This window comes from Mustela nivalis (genome assembly GCF_964662115.1).
Source record: "Mustela nivalis genome assembly, chromosome: 1".
Lineage (NCBI taxonomy): Eukaryota > Metazoa > Chordata > Mammalia > Carnivora > Mustelidae > Mustela > Mustela nivalis.
The window spans coordinates 60,669,804-60,696,420 of record NC_139020.1 but is presented as its reverse complement, the minus strand read 5'-3'; the positions used below and the strand labels follow the sequence as shown (position 1 = coordinate 60,696,420).

At 33.8% G+C, this 26,617-nt stretch overlaps 1 long non-coding RNA gene across 14 annotated transcripts in view; it reads left to right on the top strand.

Annotated features, from left to right (window-relative positions):
• The window catches only part of LOC309870423, a 497,103-nt gene that overhangs the window by 21,989 nt on the left and 448,497 nt on the right, over positions 1-26,617 (top strand). For 4 of the 14 annotated variants that reach the window (XR_014314578.1, XR_014314579.1, XR_014314580.1 and 1 more), the window contains exon 1: positions 14,571-19,134. The exons of the other annotated variants lie outside the window; for them this stretch is intronic. This is a non-coding gene — a long non-coding RNA (uncharacterized lncRNA). Of the gene's footprint in view, positions 1-14,570; positions 19,135-26,617 lie in introns of those variants that run through there. 14 annotated transcript variants of the gene reach the window in all.

Genomic DNA, 26,617 nt, shown 5'->3' with positions numbered 1-26,617 from the left:
GTTTATTAAATTATGTGAAAGGCAAATGTTAAGGAGAAAGAAGTTTCTGTGGGATGGAATGAAAATAGGTGCTCACAAAAATTTAAAGAGATGGTGGGCACCAGGGTGCCTCAGTGGGTTAGGCCTCTGCTTTTGGCTCAGGTCATGATCTCAGTATCCTGGGATCAAGGCCTGCATTGAGCTCTCTGCTGGGCAAGGAGCCTGCTTCCTGTTCCCGCCCCCCCTTGCCGCCCTGCCTGCCTCTCTGCTACTTGTGATCTCTCTCTCTGTCAAATAAATAAATAAAATCTTTTAAAAAATTTTTAAGAGATGGAGACAAAGAGCTGATACATGAGTGTTTTAATATTTTTACTGTGTGCTGACCAGATGTCTTTGGGGGATGAAGATTTAAGAAAGCAGAGGGAAGAACCTTCACTGAGTCATGGTAGATGCAACAGAGAGAAATGTAGGAGAGCACAGCACACAAAACTAGCCTATGACAGATCATTTAAGAAGGAGCAATAATTAGAACTTTATGGAAAGTCATACATGTTTTTCATTATGATTGGAATTTTAAGGTAAGTTACTAGAACTTGATCTTTAACTAATACATTTTTGCCTCAGGAGTGGGTATTTGGTATTAGAAATTAGTGTGTAGGGAAGCAGAATTTAGAGGTGTAAGCAGGGGTTGGAAAGTGATCCAGCTATGTGAATGGAAAGGAAATTGTCAGCAGGGGATGGACACTTGAGATGGTTAAAATGGGATATAAACCATGAGGGGTAGCAGTATATTAGAATGCATGGCAATTGTAGGATGTGTGGTCAGAAAGAATGAAAATTAAGATCAATGTTTGGATAGTCTTTATAAACAACTGTTCTTTGGAAAAGAGTGAGCTTAGACTTTTTGGAGAAGCAGGGCATATAAACCATTATGAGGTTATGAAACTTTTGAATGAATTAAAATCTATGGAGAACTAAAGATATCCTCAGAGATGTAGGACTGTACAGATATAAAGCTTAACTTATATGAAACATAGGAAGGAATTTTTTGATTGAGAAAATTTTTATAGTTTAAGAGAGAATGGAGAGCAAGAAACAACTACACACATTTTGCTAATGAAGATGGAGAAAGAATTAGTTTCTGTTCATTGCATTTGCAATCTAAAATCAATTAGGAGAGTTCAGATTTGAGAAGGAGAATGTGTATCTTGATATCTGTGTATGTATTTACTTATTTTTCAAAACCAGTAAAGCTTTATTGGCTCACATAGTGGACACTCTCATTGTCCAGCTCGCTCCACATTACTTGCTAGAACACCCACTGGTATCTTGATATTTAGATATATGCTTTGAAAAATTAGTTGGACCTTGCTAGTTATGTCATTTTAAATTCCCTTTTCTCGTCATTTCCCATCTCTACCTGCTACTTTTTGCCTTTTGTCTCATGATGGAAAGTTGAAACAGTTCAGGATAATGTTGTTCATCTTTTCTTTTCAATGAAGATGTTTTAGATATACTTGTATTTGCTGTACAGCTAGCTGCTAATGGTCTCTGCCTTCAACATTTACACAAGAAACTGAAGTGAAATTCTAAATCTGTGGAAGAGTCCTTCAGGGTCCAGAAATGTATATTTTCATTAAGATTACCAAAGACCATTGAACTTGACAAAGACATTTTATATTCTAATTTAAAAATTTTAAATCTAAAAATGGGAAAACTCAAGCACACAGAGACTTACGGAAAATGTCTTACTATAAAAATAAACTGAACTTTCAAAAGTAACTGAGTCTTGGTGATATTGAAATTTTTTCAGTAGTGCCAACTTACTTTGTTGTATAGTATATAGGTGCTTGTTGGAATATAGAAGGTTTGTGATTATGTGAATGTAAACATGATGAAATCAAACTTTGTGTTCCTCAGAGTTAAACTCATCTTCAGAAAGTATAATCTCAGTAAATATTTACCATTCTTACCCTACTTCTTTGTGTCAAACTGAAGAAAATTCAGAAAACAATTCTTTAAAATATCCTCCTTCCAGGGTAGACAACAGTTCCATTGGTTGTCAACTAACATATTTAGACTATCTTACTAACAGACTTTAACTTTATTATCCCTGGCTTGTATTTATTTGCCTCACAATCTGGAACCTTTCTGATTTAAGTCTCAGTGGATAACAGACTGAAAGTATTGCTTCTCTTCTTTCTTTCTCCTTTTCACAAGGATGGTTCTGTTCATCTTACATCAGTTCAGTCACTTCAGGGGGAGAAAATAGGTGGTGGTGGCAAATAGGCAAAATGTGTAAGGTAAAATGTGAATTACTGAAATTGGATAAAGGGTATAAGAGAATTCCTTCATTGCAGGCTATTTTTGTATGCTTGAAAATTTTCATAATAATTTCTTTTAAATATAGTAAGAAAATAAAACAAATTAGTCCAACCAACAATGGGTTTGTTGCCCAGTTAGAACTAGATATGAATTTGGGATTTCAGGGTGCAGACTATAAAACTGACCTTATCTCAACAAGTTATAATTTATTTTATTTAGTATGGTTAGTCCAGGCTTTAAGAACTTGGAATTATTACCTGAAAGGCAACAGCTCGGATCTGAAACCACCAACCAAGGAACCTGCCATTACTTCCCATTAATTCTGACATTTCATCCCTTGTTAAATGTCTATTTTTTTCTCTTCTTGTTAAAGCCATTGCTTGCTATACTAACAAGAATACTTGAGTATGATCCAAAGGTTTTCCATTTTGTTGCTTTTCCTCCTTTAGTTTGCTTTATTACTGCCTTGAATCAAACATGTTCTTATGTGCCAATCTGTTATAGTAAAAAGAGCACTGGATTGAGAGTCCAGAATTTTTAGTCCCAGCTTTCCATGAACTAACCAGAAAATATTTTTTCTGGGTAATTATTTCACTTTTTAAAACCTTCTAATCTGAAATTCTCTTTAATTTATCATTTGGGGACTTTGACCATTCAAAACTACTTCTTAAAAAATGCCTTTCCTAGATTAAGGACCTGACACTCTGGCATTTGCCTTTTTGACTTAAATGTATTCTGGTGGTCACATCCCTTCCATTCTTTATTTTATATGTTTACATTTCAAAAACAATTCCTGTTGACTTTTTTTGATTGAATTTTTTCAAGTAGATGTATTCTTAGAACAGTTTTAGATTTATAGAAAAAATGAGAACATAGTACAGAGTTCTCATATATCCCATACCCAGTTTTTAGTAATATTTTATATTAGAATGGTATATTTGCCACAATTAATGAACCAGTGTTAACATTATTATTAGGTAAAGTCCTTGGTTTATTTGGATTTCCCTTTTTTTTTAAACTTAATGTCTTTTTCTGATCTCAGATTCCATGCAGGATACCACATTACATTTAAAGACTTTATATATTTAAAACAGTTTTTGGTTTGCAATAAAATTGAGAAGTTACAGAGATTCCCTGTATACCTGGTAACCACATGTTCATGGCCTCCCCCATTACCATCACTCACTAGAATACTAACATTTTTTTTTTTTTAAACCAAGCATGAACCTACATGGACACATCATAATTACCCAAAGTCCATTTTTTAACTTTGGGGCTCACATTTGGTGTTCTATGGATTTGGACAAATGTATAATGTCATATATTCCTCACTATAATATTATGCAGAGTATTTTCACTGCCCTAAAAATCCTTTTTTATAATGATATACAGTAGGGTAAGAGTAAGGAATCCTGAAATTGCAATATTTGAGAGCTACTTCATTCAACTTAGAGCTGTTAAATAAGAAATTGACACCTTCGGTAAAGCAGAAATAAACACAAAACACAAGCCAAGATTTATTAAGTGCCTGGCATTGAGCTTATTGAATTTAGCCTTAAAGGGTATGTATTTAGAATTAGTCTGCTGGATTTAAATCCTGGTTTAGTGTATTGGTTGTGGGACCTTGAACCTTACTTTTTTCATCTAAGGGATAATAGGAGCACCTGGGTGGCTCAGTTGGTTGAATGGATGCCTTTGGCTCAGGTCATGATTCCAGGGTCCTGGGATAGAGCCCCACATCAGGCTCTCTGCTAAGCTCTCCCTCTGCCTGCTGCTCTGCTCACTTGGGTGCGCTCTCTCTCTCTGTCAAATAAATAAAATCTTTAAAAATAAATAAATAAAAGGGATAATAATAGTACTTATAGAGTTTTGTAATTATTAAATGAGATTTTATATATATATATAAATAATGTTTAACATGGTGTTCATTATATGGTAAAATGCTTGATAAATGTTACTTATTATCAGTATTTGGATTATTTCATTTAATCATTACAAAAACCTGTTCTATAGGTATTTTTATTTCCCCCAATTTAAAGAAGAGGACAAAAGGCTTAATGAAATTAAGGGATTTGTCTCAAGTATATGTATATATTGTGAAATGATAACCACAGTCAAGGTAATTAACACACCTATCACCTCACATAGTTACCTTTTTCTTTTTTACTTTGTGGTAAGAACACCTAAGATGTACTTTCTTAATGAATTACAAATATACAATGCAGTATTATTAAGTCTAACCACTATTCTGTACATGCTCTCCCAAGAACTTACTCATCTTACGATATCATTTAGGAAGAAATATATTGATTACTGAGGATACTTAGTGTATTACTGAAAAATATAAAATTACAATTTAAAGTTTATTTGAAAGTCATTCTTCACCATGAACGAGACTTGCTATTATTAGTTTTCATATGGGTGTATATTCCTTAATTCACTGTTTTCATAGAAAGCTCTTTTCTAGGAAAGTGTTAACAAAAGCGTTACAGAAATATTTGGCTGTACCACTAGAACCACTAGTGATAATAATGTGATTATGTCCTTACTGCACTTTGTGCCTAGGGAAATAGTTTAATAATATTTATTATCATTAGAGTTAACTTTCTTACTATAAAACATTCTTTTTATTAGTTCTGGCTAGGAACTTTTTTTTTTTTTTTCAAGTAATTGGGTAACCAGACTTGATGGAATGGAAGGTGAAGTTTCAATTTGTAATTTACTACATGCAAGATCTTACACAAATTATTTACTGCCTTTGAAGCAGAATTTATTCCTGTACAAAATTAGGATAATGTCAAATTAGTTCATAGAGTACTAGTGAAAATTAAATTCAATAGTTTATTTGAAGAAATGTTTTCAGCTGTTTTGTAGTCCATAATCTTAAAAGAGATCCATAGTGAAAAAAAAAAAAAAAATGAGACTCTTTGGTTTAGGAATCAAAGGAGGAAACGAATTATCCTTTAATGAATTTTCACTATAGGTCAAACACTTTATATCTGTTTTTTATTGAATATTTTTGCTCATCTTTTCCCAGTGAGGAAAGTGAAATTCAAGGAAAATGAATAAATTATTTTAGGTCAGAACTAGTGAATGTGGAGACTTGATTCAAACCCAGGCTTGTTTGACTTTAAAGCCCATGTTCTTTCTACCCAAACACTCTGCCTTCTGTACACTTAGAAATGGAGTGTACTATTCATGAATAATTAAGAGAAAGATGAAAAGCTAATCTTTCAGGTTCTCATTAAGATACAGTGATGCCTTACATTTATTATTCCCTACTTTACTTTCTCTAAATATTTCAAAATGATTTGCTTATTTTTTCTTTATAACAGCACTATGAGTTGGGTAGAAAACTTTGTGAGATTTCATATGTAATTAAGTGTATCACCAGCTGGTTTTTCTCTACCTCAGGTCACTTATCTGGGGGAAAAAAAAAGTCATGAAGAACATTAATGGTTTATAGTTCACTCTACAAGTGAATAAAATATTTTACAAAAAATGAAAATTATTTTAGTGAAGCAAATAGTGTATTCCATGTCTTTTAATAAATTTTTTATAATACCTAGGCAGTCATGATTTCAAATTCACTAATGAGAAATACCTACTTTAGAGAAAATATCTCCATGAAACATTTCTTATCCCTTAGGGAGAGTTTGAGAAAATGGCAAGTTCCATGTGTTTGAGTAATCAAAGTGGTGTAGGTTATACGTAAGAGTAAAATAAAAAGGTAAGATCACAGAAACTGAATTTCATTCAATTTCTTCCTAAGTCAGCTTTTCATAGTGTAGCTTATTTTGTTGTAAGTTCATTCTCTTGTATAGAATATTAGCATATTCATAGTCTAGTATACTTACTGAAATATTTCAAAATCCTAATAGAAATTACTTTTGGGTTACCAATACCTCACTTTATATCTATACAAGAAATCAAGGGTTATTATATTTTCAAAAGCTCTGGAGAGTGTCACCCTTACGGCAAAGGTATAATGGAGTATGTATAAAAACAATAGCATGTTTTGCAATGTATATGCAGTTAATTGATCATGCCTGTCAGGATTGGAGTTGCCTGAATTTTTACAAACAATAAGCAGCAAGTTATGGGTGCACCCTATGTAGATTTATTCAACAACATTCATTTAATTATTGAGTACTTAATATAGTCAAAGTATTCTATTTTGCAGTCTATTAAGATAGAAGGATGGCTACAACATAACTTTGCTTCCAGGAAACTTGAAATTTTATAGAAGAGTTAAATTGTATTGTAAACAACTAACTCTGTTTGCCCTAATAAATATTCTTGATTTTGTACAATTAACCTCTCTCTTTCCTGGGTAAGAAAACTAATTTTTTATCAAGGGTTCACTATGTATAGACACTGTACTCAAGAATTAATGCATGCAGTGGGCTTTGAATAATGCCTTCCACTTTGTAGGTGCTCAACAAATACTGTTATTCTTATCAATCTAATCATCAAAGCAATTATATGAGATAGCAATTCTTATTCTCATTTTATAGATGAACTATACAAAGACTTGGATAAGTAACTTGCTTAAGGATACATAGCCAGGAAGTATTGTTCAAATCTGAGTCTAATGCCTATACTGTAGAACAGTGGTCTGAAATATAGTAGGCATGTACCCTAGGAAATATGCAAGAGGACATATTAAGGTTTGAGAAGATATCAAAACTTTTATGGATTTTTTTTTATTTAACAAGATAAAGGCTAATGTTTACTAATGTTTAGTTAAAATTTACTAATGTTTAGTATGTAAGTTGTTGGCAATCTCAAAATATAATTCACATGCATTGTATGTTATACAAAGCATCCTGAAGGGAGAGTGGGAGTTGATTTGCTCTAAGATTTGAGGGAACTGAATTTTATTTGTGCCTTGTTATGAGAAGTCACAGTTTAAACAATCCAGTTTTTAAAAAATTTAACTTATTCTTTTTTTTTTTTTAAAGATTTTATTTATTTATTTGAGAGAGAGTGCGGGCTTATTTATTTGAGAGAGGGGGAGGGGGAGGGTCAGAGGGAGAAGCAGACCCCCTGATGAGCAGGGAACCAGATGCGAGACTCAGTCCTTGGACTCCTGGATCACGACCTGAGCCAAAGTCAGTCGCTCAACCAACTGAGCCACCCAGACATCCCTAAACTATCCAGTTTTAACTAAACTAACTCTTACAAAATAGAAATAGAATAGAAAATATAGAAAAAATAGAATAAAGATAGAATTATAGTCAAGCATATTTGAACAAGAGTGTCTAAAATGCATATGAACATATTATCAGCAATATTACAAAGTAAAGACAATGATGACTTAATCATATTTGACAATAAGTCAGCCAAAAGTAACTATCAAGAAGTCTATTTGGAATGTGAATTTATATTCACTCTCATTAAGGATGAACTTCGCCCATAGTGTATGATTTACCTAGAACCAAAGTGGCTGAAGTAATGTGTAAAAAATAAGGGGCAACAAATTATATCACAGTTGTCAGCAAATGCTGTTAATAGATGCATAGAAAACAGTGCTATAGATTTTAAAAGCTAAGTCTTTTTACAAGACTTACTGAAATGAAACTTAATTAAAGTAGTGCTATTTCTAATATTTAAGCCAGTGGTATTTGTTAGGGTGTATTTCACTAATACAAAGAACTACATTTTTCTGAATCACTGGAAGGGTTATTGGGGGAAATACCTGTTAGGGATCAATATACTCTAAGTAATGCATTCTGAAAAAACTGTGTTAACATAGTTTTGGGAGACTGGAGTGATTGGCTTGGGTAGAATGGAAAAGATTCCTGGGTAAGATTACAGAGGTACTTCTACATATGAATTTCATTTGCTCATCATTTATTTATTTATTTTTAGAACTTATTGCTCTTTTTCTTAAGATTTTATTTTTATTTGACAGACAGAGATCACAAGTAGGCAGAGAAGCAGGCAGAGAGAGAGGGGGGAAGCAGGCTCCCTGCTGAGCAGAGAGCCCAATGAGGGGCTCGATCCCAGGACCCTGGGATCATGACTTGAGCAAAAGGCAGAGGCTTAACCCACTGAGCCACCCAGGCACCCTTGCTCATCATTTATGAGCAAGCTATTTTAGCAAATCAGTTAAAGTCAAAAGTACACACAAGTGCTGTAGGATGTCACTGATGTGGTTAAATTCTCTTTAACAAACACTTTACAGTCTAGTAGAACACAGAATCAAAATGGAAGGTTCTTAAAATTTTAGTAGAGGTTCTATAATGCTTTGTAGTAAGTGGAGTTTCACTGGTTATTCAGTGGTAGAGTACTGAGAAGCAATATAAAATCTATGGCAGTTATGCATTTTTCTTTTACAGAATGGCAAGAGTTCTAATTTTTTTTAAGAGTTTATTTATTTATTTGACAGAGAGATCACAAGTAGGCAGAGAGGCAGGCAGAGAGAGAGAGAGAGGAGGAAGCAGGCTCCCCACTGAGCAGAGAGCCCGATGCGAGACTCGATCCCAGGACCCTGAGATCATGACCCGAGCCGAAGGCAGCAGCTTAACCCACTGAGCCACCCAGGCGCCCCGAGTTCTAATTTTGCTGGCCTTTTTTGTCAGACGGGTGGCTGATAATACTATGCTCTCTAATATAAGTTTTTGGAAAAAAAGATGCATACTTGACCGCTTTTTAAAAAAAAAGTAGTGGTGCTAATAATGAGTGAGAAGGTAACTGCTTTTTGAAGAACCCAGGGTATGGGGAGAATGAATATTTGTAGATATTTTCATTATAATGTGATATTTTGTTGTCCAAACTAGTGTAATTGTAAAACTCTGATTTCTGCATAATTGAAAAACTAGAAAAAAACAGTCTGAATACTTTTTAAAACTTGGAATAGAATTTTATAACTTGTTTCAAAATCTTTTAAATGAAACCCTTAAATAGGTGTTAACATTATTTTGTTAAGAAATTTTAAAAAATACGACATATACCTTTTAGTTTATAAGAACAACTGACATCTGGAAAGATGAAAATTTACTAGACAAAGCTCAAGAAAATTTTTTTACATAATTGGTGGTTGGTGATTGCAAATTGAGTATTGTGATTTAATAAGCACAGCCAATGATGTTCTTCTTCCATTTGGAACTACTGTTTTGTGAGGCTTTTCTCCCATTGTGACAGCCATTACAGCAGGTATCACAATAACCTGAATGTAGTACCAGATTTTCAAATGACTATTTCACAAAGTGTAAAACCAAGGCAAGGTATAAAGAGCGGTAAATATTTAACCAAATTAGTCTGTCTAAAATTTTATTTTTTAGTGAGGGCAAGTGTTTTAAAATTGTTACTAAATACAACAAAATTAAAACTTATTAAAAATAACATTTCTTCTTTTCTCATCCTTTTAAGAGGCTATTCATATGTTCTGTAATGTATGTAACATGGTAGTCTAAGTCTATGGCTTGCAAATAATTATATATATTGAGGTGTAGACTTAACACTAACCAGTGTCGAGTCAGCAAAACAGAAGTGACTCAAAACAGAGGGACTTTAACCCAAAGAATTGGTTATAAATGTTTTGGAAAATCGGGTGGGAGGGAAAGAAGGTGACAGTGATACTTAGCAACGAAGATCTGTGGAAAGAAAGGGCAAGTTTTGTTACCCAACACCAGTACCCACGGTGCTCTTGAGGCAGCTGGAGCACCGCTGATGTAGCTGTTGGAATCACCCTTGCCACTGCTTTGCAGGAAGCTAGGCACCTGCACTTCTACCGCCATGGCAAGAGCCCAGCAGCCCACAGTTCCACCGATGCTGTTGTCCTAGCCGGGGGCTGTTAGAGCTTTGCTGCTCTTCTGCAACTGTAGTACCATTGCTGCCATCAGCAGTCTCAAGAGCTACATCCCAGGAGCTCTGAGCTGCAGGGCTGCGGAAGCACCATTGCCGAGATTGCTAGTGCCAAAAGCAGAAGGAGGGGAAAAAAAGGGTCTCTGATCTTTAGCCAGTGCTTCTCATTCTGGCAAAGCAACATGGGATATGTGGTTTTCGGGTTCCATGACAGCAGAGTATCTGTTAAATTTTGTTTTAATAATTATATCAGGTACTTCAAAATTATCAAAAAATATGATGAAATTTCTTATGAAATTCTTATGAAATTTCTATTTCATAAGAATCCTGTACAACATTATACATTGTTGTATAGTATAGAAAGGGTGGGAATGGAGTTGAGAACCAACAGATAGATAAGTGATCTTTGTAGACTTCAAAAATATTTTTAATGATGGGATATAGAATTTTTAAAAATTGGAGAATCCATTGCTCTAGAGTATAGCAGTAGTAAAACTACATCTTCAAATTTTATTAACTTGTTTTAGAAGATGGATTCTGGTTTGTTACCTAAGACTAGGGTTGTTAATCAGGAAGGAAATACTGGTACTGTATCATTTATTTACAGCCAGTATCTGTTTTGATTAGTCACAGTAACATTTCTTATTGGTCTATGCCCATGCTTTATCAGCTATGAATATTTTGTGTATCACCCACAACTTCGTAAAATCTGCTCTGATTTATTATTTCTATATATTTATTAATTTAACTTTTCAAATAATAGTAATAATGAAAATGTAGCACCTGGAAAACTTCAGAATTTGTTTCATTTATAATACCTATATTTTGTAATATCTATTATTTTATTGTAAAATATATTTTATTTGATTAAACTGCTAAAGCATAGATTATTTAATGTCACACATTAATGAATTTATTGGTAGAGTTTAGGTGAAATTTAATTGTTTTAGGCAAAAACCACATGAATTTTATTAAAATATTAGCTTAGAGTGGTTTTCAGTTTATTTCAATTGCAGATTTCTAGATATGACATCATAAGAAGTGTGTATTGGAGTCCCTGACCATTAAATTTCTAAAATGAACTCCATAATGATGATTCATTTCTTTCATAGCCCTTTTCATAATTAATACAGATTTAATTATGGGCAGTGTTCTTCCCTTATTGATTACTAATAAAACTGTTTCCTTAACTGGTGAGACACTTCTTTTATGTTCATATTCTACATAGGTTTAACAGATGTTGGGAGTATTACTTGTGTTGCAAAAGGTCCCATTATTACATTTTAAGTAGCATAATGTCAGTTTGAAACAATAGGACAGCTTATTTAATTTAGAGATAAGTCTCAATTTATGGATTTTCAACATGAAATAGGATTTTTTGATAATTTTGAAGTACCTGATATAATTATTAAAACAAAATTTAATTTAATATAATTCATTTCAAAATTTCTATTTCATAAGAATCCTGTACAACATTATACATTGTGATCTATCTGTATATCTATATACTCTGAATAATGAGATATTTCTGTATTTGTTCTTTTTTTTTCTATATTCTTAATAGAAATGAAAGACTGAGATTTGATGTAGGTTCTTTTCCAGAAGTTTGATATGTCCTTATATGTCTGAAAGTTTGTGGTTTAAACCTGTAAGTTATTGGGCTAAATGAGCTTTCTTAAATAAAAATTACAGATACTGTTTCTACCCATTTTGAATCATCCCAGTGGCCTGTTGCCTCACAGGAGTTAGCAGGCTGTTATCATGCTGACTCTGTTATTAATAACTGGCTTCAATATTCCTGGACAGATTGTTATTAATGTTTCCAACCCTTTAATCAAACTGGTTCATGGTAGTTTCTTTCATCACTTTAGAATGTTGTTTATATGCTGTTTTTCTTTGTTATCTTTTCTTTAAATTTTACTTTGAGACAGTTCATGTGATTTTTCTTAAATATATGTGAAATACATATTGAAATTATCTAGGGAATCCATACGCTCTCAACCTGTGTCTCATCATTAATCTTCTTTCAAAATTTCTTCCTAATCTCACCACTTTATTATTCTAGAAATTTTTTTAGAGTGATTTTGTCAAGCCCCTCTCTTTATCCCCCACTAATTCCATCTGGATTGATTTTAGGCCTGACTTGTGCCACCCTATTAGCTACAAGTCTTTGGGCCTCAGTATTCTCATCTGTAAATGAAAACATTAATATTGCCTTTCTTACAAGGCTGTTGGGAGGATTAAATGACATAGTGTATGTAGCACTAAGCACAGTTCTTGACACATGTAATAGTGGTAACTTTTTAAGAATGAATCTTTACAAATAGTAGCAGCTTTGTAGATAGAAAGAATATGGAGACTGGGTTTCACATGTAGAATCACCCATCAGGACATTAGGGATCTCACCTGGAAAATAACAGCCATAGCAATTAAGATGCCTCCTTTATATATCTTCTGTGTGACTTTTATTTTTACTATAGAATACACTCTGTAATTTATGTTTCTTTTTCTTTGGGTATTGAATATAACCTGTACGTATGAATAAATTATTATGTAAGTGTTGAAACTTTAAAGACAGCACTGTCCTAGATTGTTTAGGAGAGAAAATTGAGCAGGGAGCAGGAAGAGTTCTAGTATACATGTCTGATACATTTTTCTAGAGCTAAGGAGATACTACAAATGACATTTTTATGTTTTTTAATCCTTTAATTCAGAATTTATTGTGTCATGAAAGTACTCTCTTCCCCTATGTTTCTGAAGATACTCATAGCACTTAAGATCAGTTTATGGAGGTAGTAACAATAATGAAATTACAACAAAATTGCAATTCAGACATTAATATATATGCTTCTTTTCCTATATGACCATATTACTCTTCTATATTTGTGGAAAAAGCTGATTGACTCATATCTATATCTGAATCATTCTGTGTCAAAGATCCTTTTGACTTTTTGCTATTCATCATTCACCATGTATTAGCCACTATTCACAGTGTCACTGGTCACTCCTTGGAACTCCTGTCTCTCCCATTAAAAAGCTTCTGTGTATGGGTGAATTTATGTCATACCTTCATTTTCCATCCCTGTACTCCTCATTACACTGCTAAACAAAGCCATACAATATATCAAGCTTTCCAGAAAGTTTGAAGAGAAGAAGATTTGCATTGCAAAAATGTAAATGTCTTAGAAGTTAATATTAGGCATCACTCTCTTAAAAAAAATCTTTTGGCCACCTTGACATTGTGAATTTCTCAGTGCCCACCTTTCTTTCTTGTCGTTTTCCTTCCTCCCTCCTCCTTTCTCATGTCTATGCTCCCCTACCTTCAAATTGTTACTAATTTCTTATGCAGCACACTTTGATCCCACAAGAACTTTTCAGTCCCACTTTCTGCACCTAACCTGCTTACCAAGGTATTTTTCATCAAAGGGGAGTATTCCTCTCCTATAAGGAATTTTAGGGCCAACTTCCAACTTATACTTGAACTCCTTAGCAACAGAAGTGAAAGAAACAATGGATACATGAAATGTGAAGACAAGCTGAATTTTCTTCTCAGAGATAATGCGAATTAAAATTCTTCTGGCTATAGGGCAATACCTTTTTCCCCCAACATTTTATTATGAAAATTTTCATATATAGAGAAAAGTTATGGAGAGTATTACTTTTTGCTCTTTTATAACCATTTTTTTCACAACATCTTTAAGTAAGAAATACTTTATATGTAATTTAAAACATTTTAAATGCTATTTAGAAGTTTTTTTTTACTCTTAGAACTCAAATTTATTAAAGTTTTTCATTAACTAAGGTTTGTAAATTCCATGTATTATTATTGCTTTGGTTTTTTTTTTTTTCATTTTTTCATTCATTCCTTTCATTCCTTTATTCATTCATTTAAGAAAACTCTGTTGAGCTTTAACTATGTTTCATGTGTTCTTCCAGATAGTAGGCTGTCCTAGCTTAGTAAGTAGAGCCCCTGTTTTGGTAGTTCCTTCAGTCCAATGGCAATGGGAGACATATTAAAGGACAGATGACTATAGATAGTACTGCAAGGGGCATAATAAAGGTACTCCCAGTGATGTAGTTGTCATGTAATGTTTTTGTTTTTGTTGTTACTTTGTAAAACTTAAATATTTGTTGACTAGAATTGAAATGCACATCTTCCCATGTAAAGATCATACTACTGACCTACTATTGGTAAGCTATGATTTATCTATAATCTCTTCTACTTTTTCTTGGGACTAATGGGATAAAGTTTTAAATCAGATGACCCAAATTAAGGCTTACTATCTAATTATGCCATATAGAATTGACTTTATGATGGTGGCCTCAATGACAAAGTCTGTCCTTAGTATAGCACTTACTCATTTTGACCCATTAACCCCAGTCTTTGCTTTTCTACCCATGTACTGGGGCTAAAACTCCTGTTCTGTCCTTCATTGCAGCATGGCGTGTTTTTTTTGTTTTTTTTTTTTTTTTAATATTTCCTCTTTTTCTTTTGGGAATGTTCTTATGAACAATCTTAAAGTATTTCAACATTTTTTTCCTGTTTAGCCTTATGAGATGTAAAAACATTAATGATGCCTGAAAAGGACTTGGCCAAAGTATATATGGGATGGTGGTAAATGCTTTTGAAATTGGTTGACGTTTTTTCTTTCCAAATGAAAAAAATTTTTTTTTACCCTTCATGTACTTTTGGAAGTATTCATTTGCCAAAGTACTTCATAACTTTAAAATTAATGACATTTTATGCTCCAGGTTAATAGCTATTACTGATTCCCACAATCATTTAAGAATTTCATGTACAGTGTATTTGTAGAAGAACTTTAGTAGGCACCTTGGGGGCAATGGATAAAGTGTACTCCATGCGTCTATAAACCCCCTGCTATAGAAAAAACTGTTTTGTCTCCAGTCTAACCATAGTAGTTTCCCCCTGCTCCATAGTTGTCTCTAATCTAGCTTCAGTACCTCCCCCTGTTACACATTTGTCTCCAGTCTGACCTCAGGACATCCCCTGCACCATGTGCTCATGCACACACACATCTTTCATAAGCCACATATTGAACTTAGGTATTTATATTTATTTTTCCAGATTTCATTTTTAGCTTTCTAAGGGAGAAGCACAAAGTTTAAGGCACTGCATTATGTGGCACATCACAATATGGAGTGGCAAGATTATTCCCTTACATTAGTATTGTTTACATGCCTGTCTCCCACCAGCCTATGGAGTCTTCAAAACCAGAAACTAAATCATACGTTTTATCCTCATTTTTCACCCCCAAGTATTGTGAATGGCACATAATGGGCACATAATCCATGTTTAATTAATGCACAGAGATCAGAGAAGGGCAAAATCTTTCTTGCAGAATGAGTCATTAGTATCAAAGTGTTCAGAATATATCTCTAAATAATTCAAAGTTAAAACCAAGTATACAAAATCAAATGATGGTATTATTCAGCATCTCTTATAAGTCATTTATAATTGAATCCTTGCTTTTTCCATGCTTTTTTTCAGGCTATTGGGAAACAGGATATTTTTTTATTTTATTTTATTTATTATTTGTTTAGTTCTTTAAACCATTATTTGCATTAGTATTAGATAGCTGTTTTTCAGTTCAACTTAATGGAAGCACATATTTATGGAAATTTGGAAACAGAGGTGATTGAATGGTATATGTGAACTTTTAAATAGAGTTGCTAGACTCTTAAACCAAATGTATTGAGAAAAATGTAAATTAGAGGAGCAAATTTGCACTATATTGTATTAGTAAGCCAGGTATGAGAAGTCGTGAGGGTGTGTTGGGTTTGACTAATAAGCACAGAATCTTATGGATAGATGGGACTTAGCTGTCATTAGGTACTGGGAGAGAATAGAGTGCAGGGATTAAGCACATGATCTGTAAGCCAGACAGGCTGGGTTCAAATCCTGTTCCGGCAATGCTGTGTGACCTTAGGCAAATCACTTAATCTCTCTGTTTCTTTACTTGAAAAGTGCCACTAAAAATAATCTCTACCTCATAGGTTCACTAGGATTTAATGAGTTAATAAATGAAAAGTACTTCGAAGAGGACCTGGCAAATAGTAAGCACCTAAGCATTAGCTGTCATCATCATAATTATTATGTTATCTACTTCAGTTCTTTCCTTTTAAACTTAACTTTATTATTTTTTTATATGAAGAAATGGATACTGAGGATGGTTACATGGCTTGCACAGGCTATACAAACTACTTTGGCAATCCTGAGACTAAAACCAGTCTTCAGCTCCCACTAGGATCTTTCCACCGGATGAAATTGCCCCATGGCATATCAACATACAAAACCACTTAGTTTAACAACTATAACTACCAGAGTCTGATAGTCCATTAGGATTATTGTTTCTGATAGTCAGGATTATTGTTTCAATACATGGGTCTCCTGTCCCAGCAAGAAGAGTGTATCCTGAACTCCAGAAAGTACCAAGAATGTCCCACTTACTGTGCTTGGCATCTAGTAAAGTGTGCAGATATAGAAAAAGCGTTGAGGTGTTGTGCATTTTCACTAAGCCAAAATATTTGTTTTTCTTTTTAAAATTCAGCTAGCTAGTTGTTCTATGAAAAGGTGAATAGCTTTCATGGTCCTTTACATTCCTTTGACTCCTGCTGGTGGAACTCAAACAATGTCTTCTTATTCTCCTTGCGTTAAAATGAAACAAAACAAAAATACCTAGAACCTTATTTTAAAAATCAGGACATAGTAATATCTAATTTGAATCAGTCTGTCAAACTGTGAGGCTTGTGTGCTTTTTAAAGTGACATTTTTCTTCAAACATTTGAATAAAGCTTTAGAGAAACAATAGGGCAATAGTAGAAAAACAGAACATGCCAGGCTGAGCAGTAAGGGGTGAGATGCATGCTGGTACCTCAGGCACACTGAGTGTATTTTAGAAAGATTTTTCTTAAGACATGTGACCAAAAACATATCCCTTTTCTTTTATTACGCCCTGTGTATGTCCCCTCTTTATTAAGCTTTACCCCCTTGAGAGGGGGTAAAGCACTATTGCAGCACCTGAGAATTGGAATTAGTGGTTTATACTGAGAGTAGAGGGCTGGACTCTTCATTTCCTACTAGAATTTTCCCAGGACAGTTTATGCAATGTGTGGCTAGACACCATCTTCTAATTTCTATGCTATAGGTTGTCTACTCTTAAAACAGCTAAAACAAAACTGATATCTTTTCTGAGCATGACCCAAGATTTAACTGATTTTCTAAAACATTTTTGTGAATCATGTGAAAATATAGTTGGTCTGTAAGTTATATATTGAAGTAGTTAAGTTATATTTTATTAACTGAAAACTGGTTTTTAAGGGAAGGAATTTATGCTTATATAATACAATAGTTTTGTTTATGCAAAGGAGCACATTCTAATGTTTGAAGTATGGTAACACATTAAACCATATAAAAAAGGTGATTTTAAAATTAATATACTTAATATACAATTAATTATTGGTGCTCAGATTCAGGGTTTGAATGGGTCAGATGCATTCACAGTTTTCATTTTTATGTAAATTTTCTTTAGAATATTTAACCTCTATTGTGAGTTCCTAAGTCCCACCTAAATGACAAACAGCCAAACTGTACAGAAATATTTTAAGGAAGGTGGTTGTCTAGGTAGACAAGCAGAGTCTAGTTTTAAAAAATTGGGGGACAAGAAGAACTTGTAACTTGTTCTGTTTTCTGTTGTTTGTAATTCCATAGCTGCAAATATATCACTTAGGGGAGAGAAGGGCACTGGGTGTGGGGAAAGCGGGTAGGGATCATATGATGTGGTGGAGAGTGTAATACCAGCATTATTTTGGTTCTAGCAAATGAAAAAAATGCTTAGAGGTATCAGACAAAGAAAAACAGTTTTGTTTTGTTTTTCCTTTTAAGGAAGATTTATTTAGAAGCATTAATTTTATTTTCCCCTCCTAGTAAAAGAACAAGGGGTTTCTGCTATGGTTTCAGACCCATATTCTCTGAAATCTTGTCCTGCTTATGATAGAAGCTCCTTATGGGATTTATTTTTGTTGTTGTAACATTATCTACTATATGCATTGCACCTGTTCACACAGAGTACACTGCATTGTGATATTTGTACAGATAGATGCTTCAAATAAGAAACCAATCTGTCTCTTCTAGAGTACTAGTCTATTAGTTACTTAATTAAACTTGATTATGTTTTTGTCAGCAATTTTGCATATGGTTTTGATTTATTTACTGAGCAATGATTTCTTCTTTGCAGTTATCAGTTTTGTCTGAGATCAGTTTTCCTATTGTATGGAGTCTTTCTTTCAGAGCCTCCTTTAAGACTGCCTCTGACTTTAAAATCATTACTAGGCTTTTGTCAGAGCAGATTTGTTGACAGTCTCTCACATTAAAAAAAAAAAAAAATTTAAAAGGTTGCACAAATAAGCTATGCATTTCACTATTTCCTGCTAATATGCAAAAATGTATTTATGATAATTACATGTACTGTGTGCCAGAACTGAAACAATACATTCCTCATAATGGAGCATAAATAAAGAAGGTGGAGCCAGCTGCTCTTAAACTGTTTATTTGCAAGCAGTAATGATATAGAGAATATACCTTTTTCACTCTGTTAGTCTGGCAATACTGAACCTGTTGCTGCATTAGACGAGTTGCATTTTGCTGGATAGGGGAAAGAAGGCTGTCTGCTGTCTGGTAGGAGGGCTTTGTCTGTGCCTTTCTCTCTCTGTTTCTTTCTGTTTTTCTTTCTCTCTCCTCTTCTCTCTCTCTCCCTCTCACTCGCTTGCTCTTTCTCTGTCTCTCTCTCCCTCTTTGCCCCCCCTCCCTCCCTCTCTCTTGCTCTCTCTCTCTCTCTTCCCGTCTCTGTGGTTTGTAAGGTAGGTTGCAGTGTGTGTATATACACAACATCAAGAGCAGGAAAATGGACTCATTAGGGAGGCAGGCAGTCATTACCACTCACACTGTACTTCCAGGGAGACACCGATTATGAGAAGAGAAACTCAGCGCTGGGGAAGAAGGTAGGGCAGACAACTTTCATAAAAAAAATCCTGCTTCCTCAATCCCCCCTTTACCTATCATCTCCTTTAGCCCCCAATGCTTTTATTCTTTCTTCCTTGAATTTTAATTTCCAGATTTAAGTTTGACAGAGCTGTTGCTAGCTTAAAATTTGGAACATTTATAGGAGGCCTACCCTCTACTAATTTTCTTCTTACTTATTTAAGGGTGTGCCCTTGTGATTCAGTTTAATTACTTTAAAAATAATTGCAAACAAACCTATTTTTCTCACTAAAGTACCAAATAAATCAGTATCTTTCACTCTTCTATAGCAGACCCCTCCGTATGTTTGTTAGTCTCTTTGCTTTTCTTGTCTGTTTATGCAATTCCATCTGTCTGTCTATATATCATGTTGTCCTTATTTATTGCTAACTGGGTTTTGTTAGTTATGTGCCAATGAGTTTTAGCTGCAGTGCCAGTGTGGGTATTACTAAAGTGAGACTCTTGTTCTTTGTTTTACATGAAGTTTAAAGTCCATATTTACAGTTTAAATCCTTGAAGCAGGTTGAATACTTTTTGCCAGCATATTTATTTGATAGCATTGGCTATAAGGTGAGGGGTCGTTACAGGGTGGATAAGAATCTAGTAATTATCTTTATCATCACACACTCTTCTGTATTACATCTGGGGGGTTTATTTTGAGAGGAACAAGGTACTCTGTTTTGTAACTTTTATTTTGCAGATGGACATTCGCATTTATAGGGATATCACTGGGATTAGTAAGAATGCAAACTTTCTTAACAAGCAGTTTTTATCCTAGGACAGTTTCTTTTTAGTATGTTACTGTTTATTTATGCTTGGGGAGGGAGAAGTGGGGGCTGGCCATCTTTTTATGAAGTGGAAGCTATGAAGTATATCAGGCCATCTTATGCAACAACTGCAAGTATTCATTTAACATTTCGGGGACTATAAATAATGCATTTGTTATTTCAAACATAGTTCTGAGGTGCTTTGTTTTTCCTTTATTTTATTTTTTTCTTTTTTATGGTGGGAAAAGTTGCATTTGACAACTAGCTGACATCGTTGAACAGTTTTCCCAGAACAGTGTTCTTCAAAATTCAAAGGAGTAAAAGGGTTCATTTGAAATGGACTCTTAATGGAGTTTTATTCGGATTTGTCCGAAAGTAAAAGTGCCATTCATTTGATAAACATTAAGTCAGATAGTAAGATACGCAGATGTTTTGAGCATATACAGGAAGAATGATAAAAAATGGATGTTGATCTATAGAGATCTTTGATAATAACAGTCACCTTTTTCATAATAAATTATTTATTTAATAGAAGTGGCGGACTTTTTTTTTTTTTTTTTTTTTTTTTAATTCCATTAGGCCTTTCTGACAACACAAAGAAGTCCATAAAGCAATATTCTTAAGCCACCTGGGACGCTAGAGCAGATTCCCAAACATATTCTCAAGGTTCAGACCTAGTAAAATGTTTATTAAAAATCCATTATTCCAAGAGGATGGTGAACTTTTGCTGCTAAAAGTCTTTTTTTCCCCTTTCTTTTTAAAAATTTATTTGGAGACTTTTAATTTGCTTCTATTGCCTAAAGTGTCTTTTAAGCTGGAAAGGACAGCTTTGACCAAGAATAGAACAAATACTAAGTATACTCAGGTCCTGTCAGAGAATTTTTTTCCCTCAAAGATCTAAAGGGAAACTTTTGGGGGAGTCTATTGAAACCGTGTGTTAATGTAGGTACACAGTATATAGTGTTTCAAGTGTGATTTTCTCCATTTTAAACTCTTGACCCAAGAATTTGTTTTAAAACTAACATGTCAAAAGTGTGCATGTCTCATGCACCTGTCATTTTCTATAATATCATTGTAAGGACTATCTAAAATTCTACCTTGTTTTCGAAAGAATTTTTCATTATCTCTTGATCAATAATTCTCTTTTTCTGTGTACATGTACGTGTGGGGATATCTGCGTGCATATATGTCAATGTATGTATATATTCTCACATGTGTATGGGTAAAGAAATCAGATTCTTTGCAGATGGAACATTTAAAAATTTAATATTAAGCATATTTATGTTAAAGAGAAACAAAAAATGGAGAGGCTTTTAGGAGAAGATGAAAATTTCTTTTAACCTTCTAGAAGGAATAAAAGAAAGTAAAAATTTAGTCATATTTATGCTTGGCTTCATTTTTAGAATGTGTATGTGTTTTCTTTTGCATTATAATTCTTAGCCTTCAGTAGATTTAGAATATTTTTAGTATGAAAAGTAATCTTGGCCTTTTTTGGGAGGGGCTGTCACAATTCAAATATTGCAGGACATTGTAAAATGTGCATAAGTAAACTTAAAACCAGTGTACTTTGCTATGTAGGGCTTTGAAAACCTGAAGGCTCGTGTCACAGGAGGGCTATAGAAAAGCCAGAAAAGTCATTAATTAGGCTTACTGGTTATGGTAGACCTTTCCTATCAGCACATGAATTCTATTGAGAGCCCCGAAGTCTTGGTCAGGTCACAGTGGGTTTCATTTTAATATCAGAGTGGACAGTTATCTAACACACCCACATGAGGAAGTGCTCTAAAGCAGTTATTTCATGCTTTGCCATGCCCTGTAGCTAAAACAATTTGGTACTGAGTGACGTGTGTGTGCTTTTTAACTTCTCTCCGGTAAAAATCAACTTTGGCTTCTTGAAAAGGACCAAAACAGTGGACTAGGAGGACAGTATAATTCATATGCTAAGCATATGCTGTTTTAAACTTTTTTTAAGTTACGGGAAGAATTACTATGATTATTTTTAATATAAAGACTATATGGTAATTTCCTGGATTTTACTCATTAAGATTTCAAAACTTACAGATACTTTTCTTCTTCACATTTTTCTCCAGAAGCCTACATTCATCAAAAGGATCACAGCTGCATACTTTCCCCCGAAATGTGAACAAATAAATGGCATTCCTGTTTATCAATTTTTGAATTTTAATGATTAGTCCTTGTGCTAATTAACAAATTCCTGTATTCATAAAAGCTGGCACTTCATAAATATCCAATTGTGTGATTATCTACAAATGTCCTGGCTTTCTGTAAATATAGAAATTATCAGTGGATGTGTTTATGGCCTTGTCCAAGCCTGAGTAGTGGTTGGCCATGCTGCCACGTAGAAAACCAAGTTCAGACCCTGAGCAAATGTGTTGTTCCAAGGCCTGGCAAGGTGTGTGGAAGTAGCATATTGCTAATGTTACTAAGTAGTGATTCTTTCTGGCAAAGGAAGGACTGATGTTGACAGTCTTTGAATGCTGCTAGTTCCACTCTTCTTCAATCTTAAGGCTGGGCTCTTTAGGTCTAAAAGTTGATAATGGATATTAAAGCTGACATGCGTTGGAGGCGACTTTAGAAATATGTTTTAACAAACTACATTTTTTGGGAAAAGATACTGAACTTGTACAAAAGAAGTAAAACTGTATGTCCATCCCAAGTTCCTTAACCCGTGATAATCTTACTAGCAAGAAGAGTTGCATAGAGCTGAAAAGAAAAATCCAATTTTTTTTTTTTGTTTGTATGGCTGTGTAACTATTGCAAGCAAATTAGAGAAATCAGATATCACTTATAATAGGAACAGGACAATAAATACTATCAGTTGAGCAAGTACATACATATAAGAGTTATCATTAAACTAGAAATCAACTCTTTTAATTTTTTTTTTTTGTATTGTATAAGCCATTTTAGTTACCTTGTACAATCATTAGGTATTATTTACAATGATTTAGGAGTCATTACTGGCCATTTGATTCTTTGCTGTAAACTTTCAAATCCCATATAGGATTCCTAGGTATTTGGCAAACTTGAAATATTCCTTTCAAACTTATATTTTGTACATTTCCAATACTTAATTAATTTCTAGCATTTTGCAGAATCCCCAGGGATAGTCCATGTCAAATAGCTAGTAAAATCCTTTTAATTCTTCACCAAATACCCAAGGGCAATATCTATATCTAGAAATTCTAGAGAATGCCTGAATTTATAGATATTCCTGTAATATAAGTATTATACATTTAATCGTTAAACAACATTGATGCCAATTACATTTAATGTATAAAAATTATATTCTTTGAGTTCTTTACTTCTGATTTCTACATAGGCAAGCTTTTGAGGCTGTGAGAAGAAATAATGCTACTATCATTACTGTCATGTATGTAGTAACCACTGTAACAGATGTTGGGAACAACATTCAGGAGCCCATAAGTAAAAAGGGCTTTTTTGCCACTCTAGCTGTTCAACTGTAATAATAATTACATGGTGTGCAAATTATGCTCAACTCTTCATAACCTCTCCTCCACTCTAGGATCAAGCCTTTGGTGATTCTACAGTTCACTTGAAAGTAATCAGCTTGAGGACATGGTGCTTGCCTTTATGGAGTCTTTCGATACTCAAGTGAAACTCAAGCCAGGGATGTTTTGCAGTTCAGTTAACCAATGCAATGCTTTTATACCTACTCTAACTTAGGGAAAGTTAACTACTGACTTCCAAGTAAAAATATTGGGACAAGGAGCAAGGGCTGAATTCATTGGCCCACCCAGTGACTAGATGGAAACTGGGGATATTATTATTAATTTCTGAATATTCAGTCTTATCTTTGAAACTGATGGAAAGGGTGATCATCATGATCACAAGCATAATGTATTTACTTCCTTGATATCAGAAATAATTTAGCATTTATGTCTGTGTCTCAAGTATAATGAATTTAATGTACATATCATATATTATACATTTAAAATATTAAGAATTTACTTGAAAACTTTCACTATTAAGAAAATAATGTAAAGATTTGCATTCAGTACATATAAAACTACTTAATGGAATTTGGAGTTATTGGAAATTAAATAGATTTCCCGGGGGCGCCTGGGTGGCTCAGTGGGTTAAGCCGCTGCCTTCGGCTCAGGTCATGATCTCAGGGTCCTGGGATCGAGTCCCGCATCGGGCTCTCTGCTCGGCAGGGAGCCTGCTTCCCTCTCTCTCTCTCTCTGCCTGCCTCTCCATCTACTTGTGATTTCTCTCTGTCAAATAAATAAATAAATAAAATCTTTAAAAAAAAAATAAATAAATAGATTTCCGGGAAATTGAAACTAAAAATGGTAATAATTATGAATTTTATACATAATGGTATTGTTTTGTTCATAAAAAATTCTTAATCTAAACTTTTTTAAAAACTAGGCTGAATTTAAATTATTTAAATTTTAATTCTATCTAATGGTTAAAAGCCTTTAGTTTTTACTAAATGAGACTGGATATCTGCTATTTTTACCTTTTCTTTCAGAAATGTTCTCTGAATTACTGTTGTAATCAAATTGTGATTTGTTGTTGGCAAATTCCTTTTATAGTATGAGCTTCTTTCCAGTAAATGAAATGCATCTGGGAGAAGATTAAAGCAATGTTGTCAGTTTGCTCAGGTACCAAATTAAAACTTAGAAAAAACTTACTGGCAAGAAACTATGAGTGTTCTAGGCTATGTAATTTTTCTGGTAGATGTATGTATGTATATGAAAACTGTATGGCTACTCTTGGAAACAAACAAAAACACCTTATTCAGACACCAGAGCATTTAAACAATGAAAAAGTTATCTTCTTATGTTTAAATAGGAACTAGGCAAATATAGTTGCCAGGGTGGCTTTATACTGTTGGGTTTTTGTTTTATTTTGTTTTGTTTTGTTTTTAAATACTGAACACACTACAGTGACTTTTGGCCCAGTACTTTGGATTTGCACATACTTACGAATGTCTCCATCTTCATGGTCAAATGAACCTATCACCTGCACTTTAGGTTGGAATAGTTCTTTCTTTATCTTGTTCCTTGAATCAACCATGGTATTATTGCTTCACCTCATCTGGAGAGAGGAGAAGAATAGACATTACTGAGAAGCACATGGAGATAAGAATAAAAGTGAAGCTGCGGGTGGAGGGGTAGGTGCTTTTAAAGTTTCTAAATTTATAATGAAACAAAAAGACTTTCTTCCCAACCCCAGTAGAATCCATCTGACCTATCCAACAAAACACAAACTACCTTCTTCCTACATCTCTTGACAGTAGGTCTGCTAAATTCCAAAGGTGCCACCAAAAGATCATAGAAGAGGAAGTCATAACATCTCACATTAAAACTACCATGTTCTCTGCCAGGACTTCTTCATACCTTTTGACTTTGAGGCCTTAGATTTGGAGTTATGAGCAGATTTTCATAGTTGGTGGACAGATTTCATTTGTTTTGATAAGAAGCCTTCCCAACAAAGAATTCCCAAGGCATGCGGCAAAACAGCATCATGAGTTAATTAAAATGGATGAAATGATTGACTGTGTAAGTTTGTGTGTGTGTTTCTTCTCTTAAAATAAAATGAAGTCAAATACTTTTTATATAAAACAGAATAAAAAACAACTCTAAACTTCCTGCCAGGCTGAATGGATTTAGGTTTCTTTTTACAAAATGGCTTTCTGAAACCATTTCTGTGTGGTGGGTTGGACCAGCACCTTCTACTCTGTTCCCTGCTACTTGCTACTTTGCTTTCAAAATGTTGAATGAATGTAAAATAAACAAACAAACAAACAAATAAATAAATATTGAATGAATGTGAATAATTTGTTAGTTAAAAAAAAAAAAAAGAAAGCGTGTTCTTAAAACAGGTTCAGAATATATCCATGAAGATGTGTTAGGACTTATATACAATAGCTTCAGTCCTATTAACTTAGCATGAAACTATGTGAATAAAAGTTTTAGAAAATAGTTATTTTCTTAGCATGTAAAAACAAAAACAAAAACAAAAAACAATAACAAAAAACCAGCACTGCCTTGGAGAACAGGAGGCATTAATTAATGCCAAAAAGGATGTAAAGTGGTTAAATCTGGAGGCCTGGTTTCTAGTCCTGACTATAATGACTTTGAATAAATCATAATCTCTCTGTCCCTCAAATTCCTTGCTTATAAAATGAAGAGAAAAGCTCCTTTTTAGATTTTCTTTTATCTTTAAGAATATATGATTTTATTTTAAATAACTGTATGTAGGTAATTCTGCTTGTATTTTCTACCTATAAATCATAAACATCTGGAGAGAATTTTAGGTTGGTAATGATGGAAGATTTATAAAGAGATTTTAGTTGATCTGAGAGAGCACATGTACTTTATTTTTTTGGTCATTGTTCTTAGCTTAAGTGGATATCACAATGCATTATTGGGTCTGTTTAATGATTCAATTATTGCAGTAACCCCCAAATTGCCATTTGTCAAACAAAGTGACATAATTGCCTATGGTTTGTTAAAGGACCTGCTTTTAACTGAGTGAAACACTATGGTTCCACTCCTCCCCACTGGCCACTAGATGGAGAGGTGGTCCATGTCCCCGGCCTGTCCATGGTAAACAGTTTACTTCTGACTTTCCACTGGCAGAGGGGCACTATATTCCTTTGGAATTTCCATGGACACACAACATGACACTTTGCAGAAACCATCAG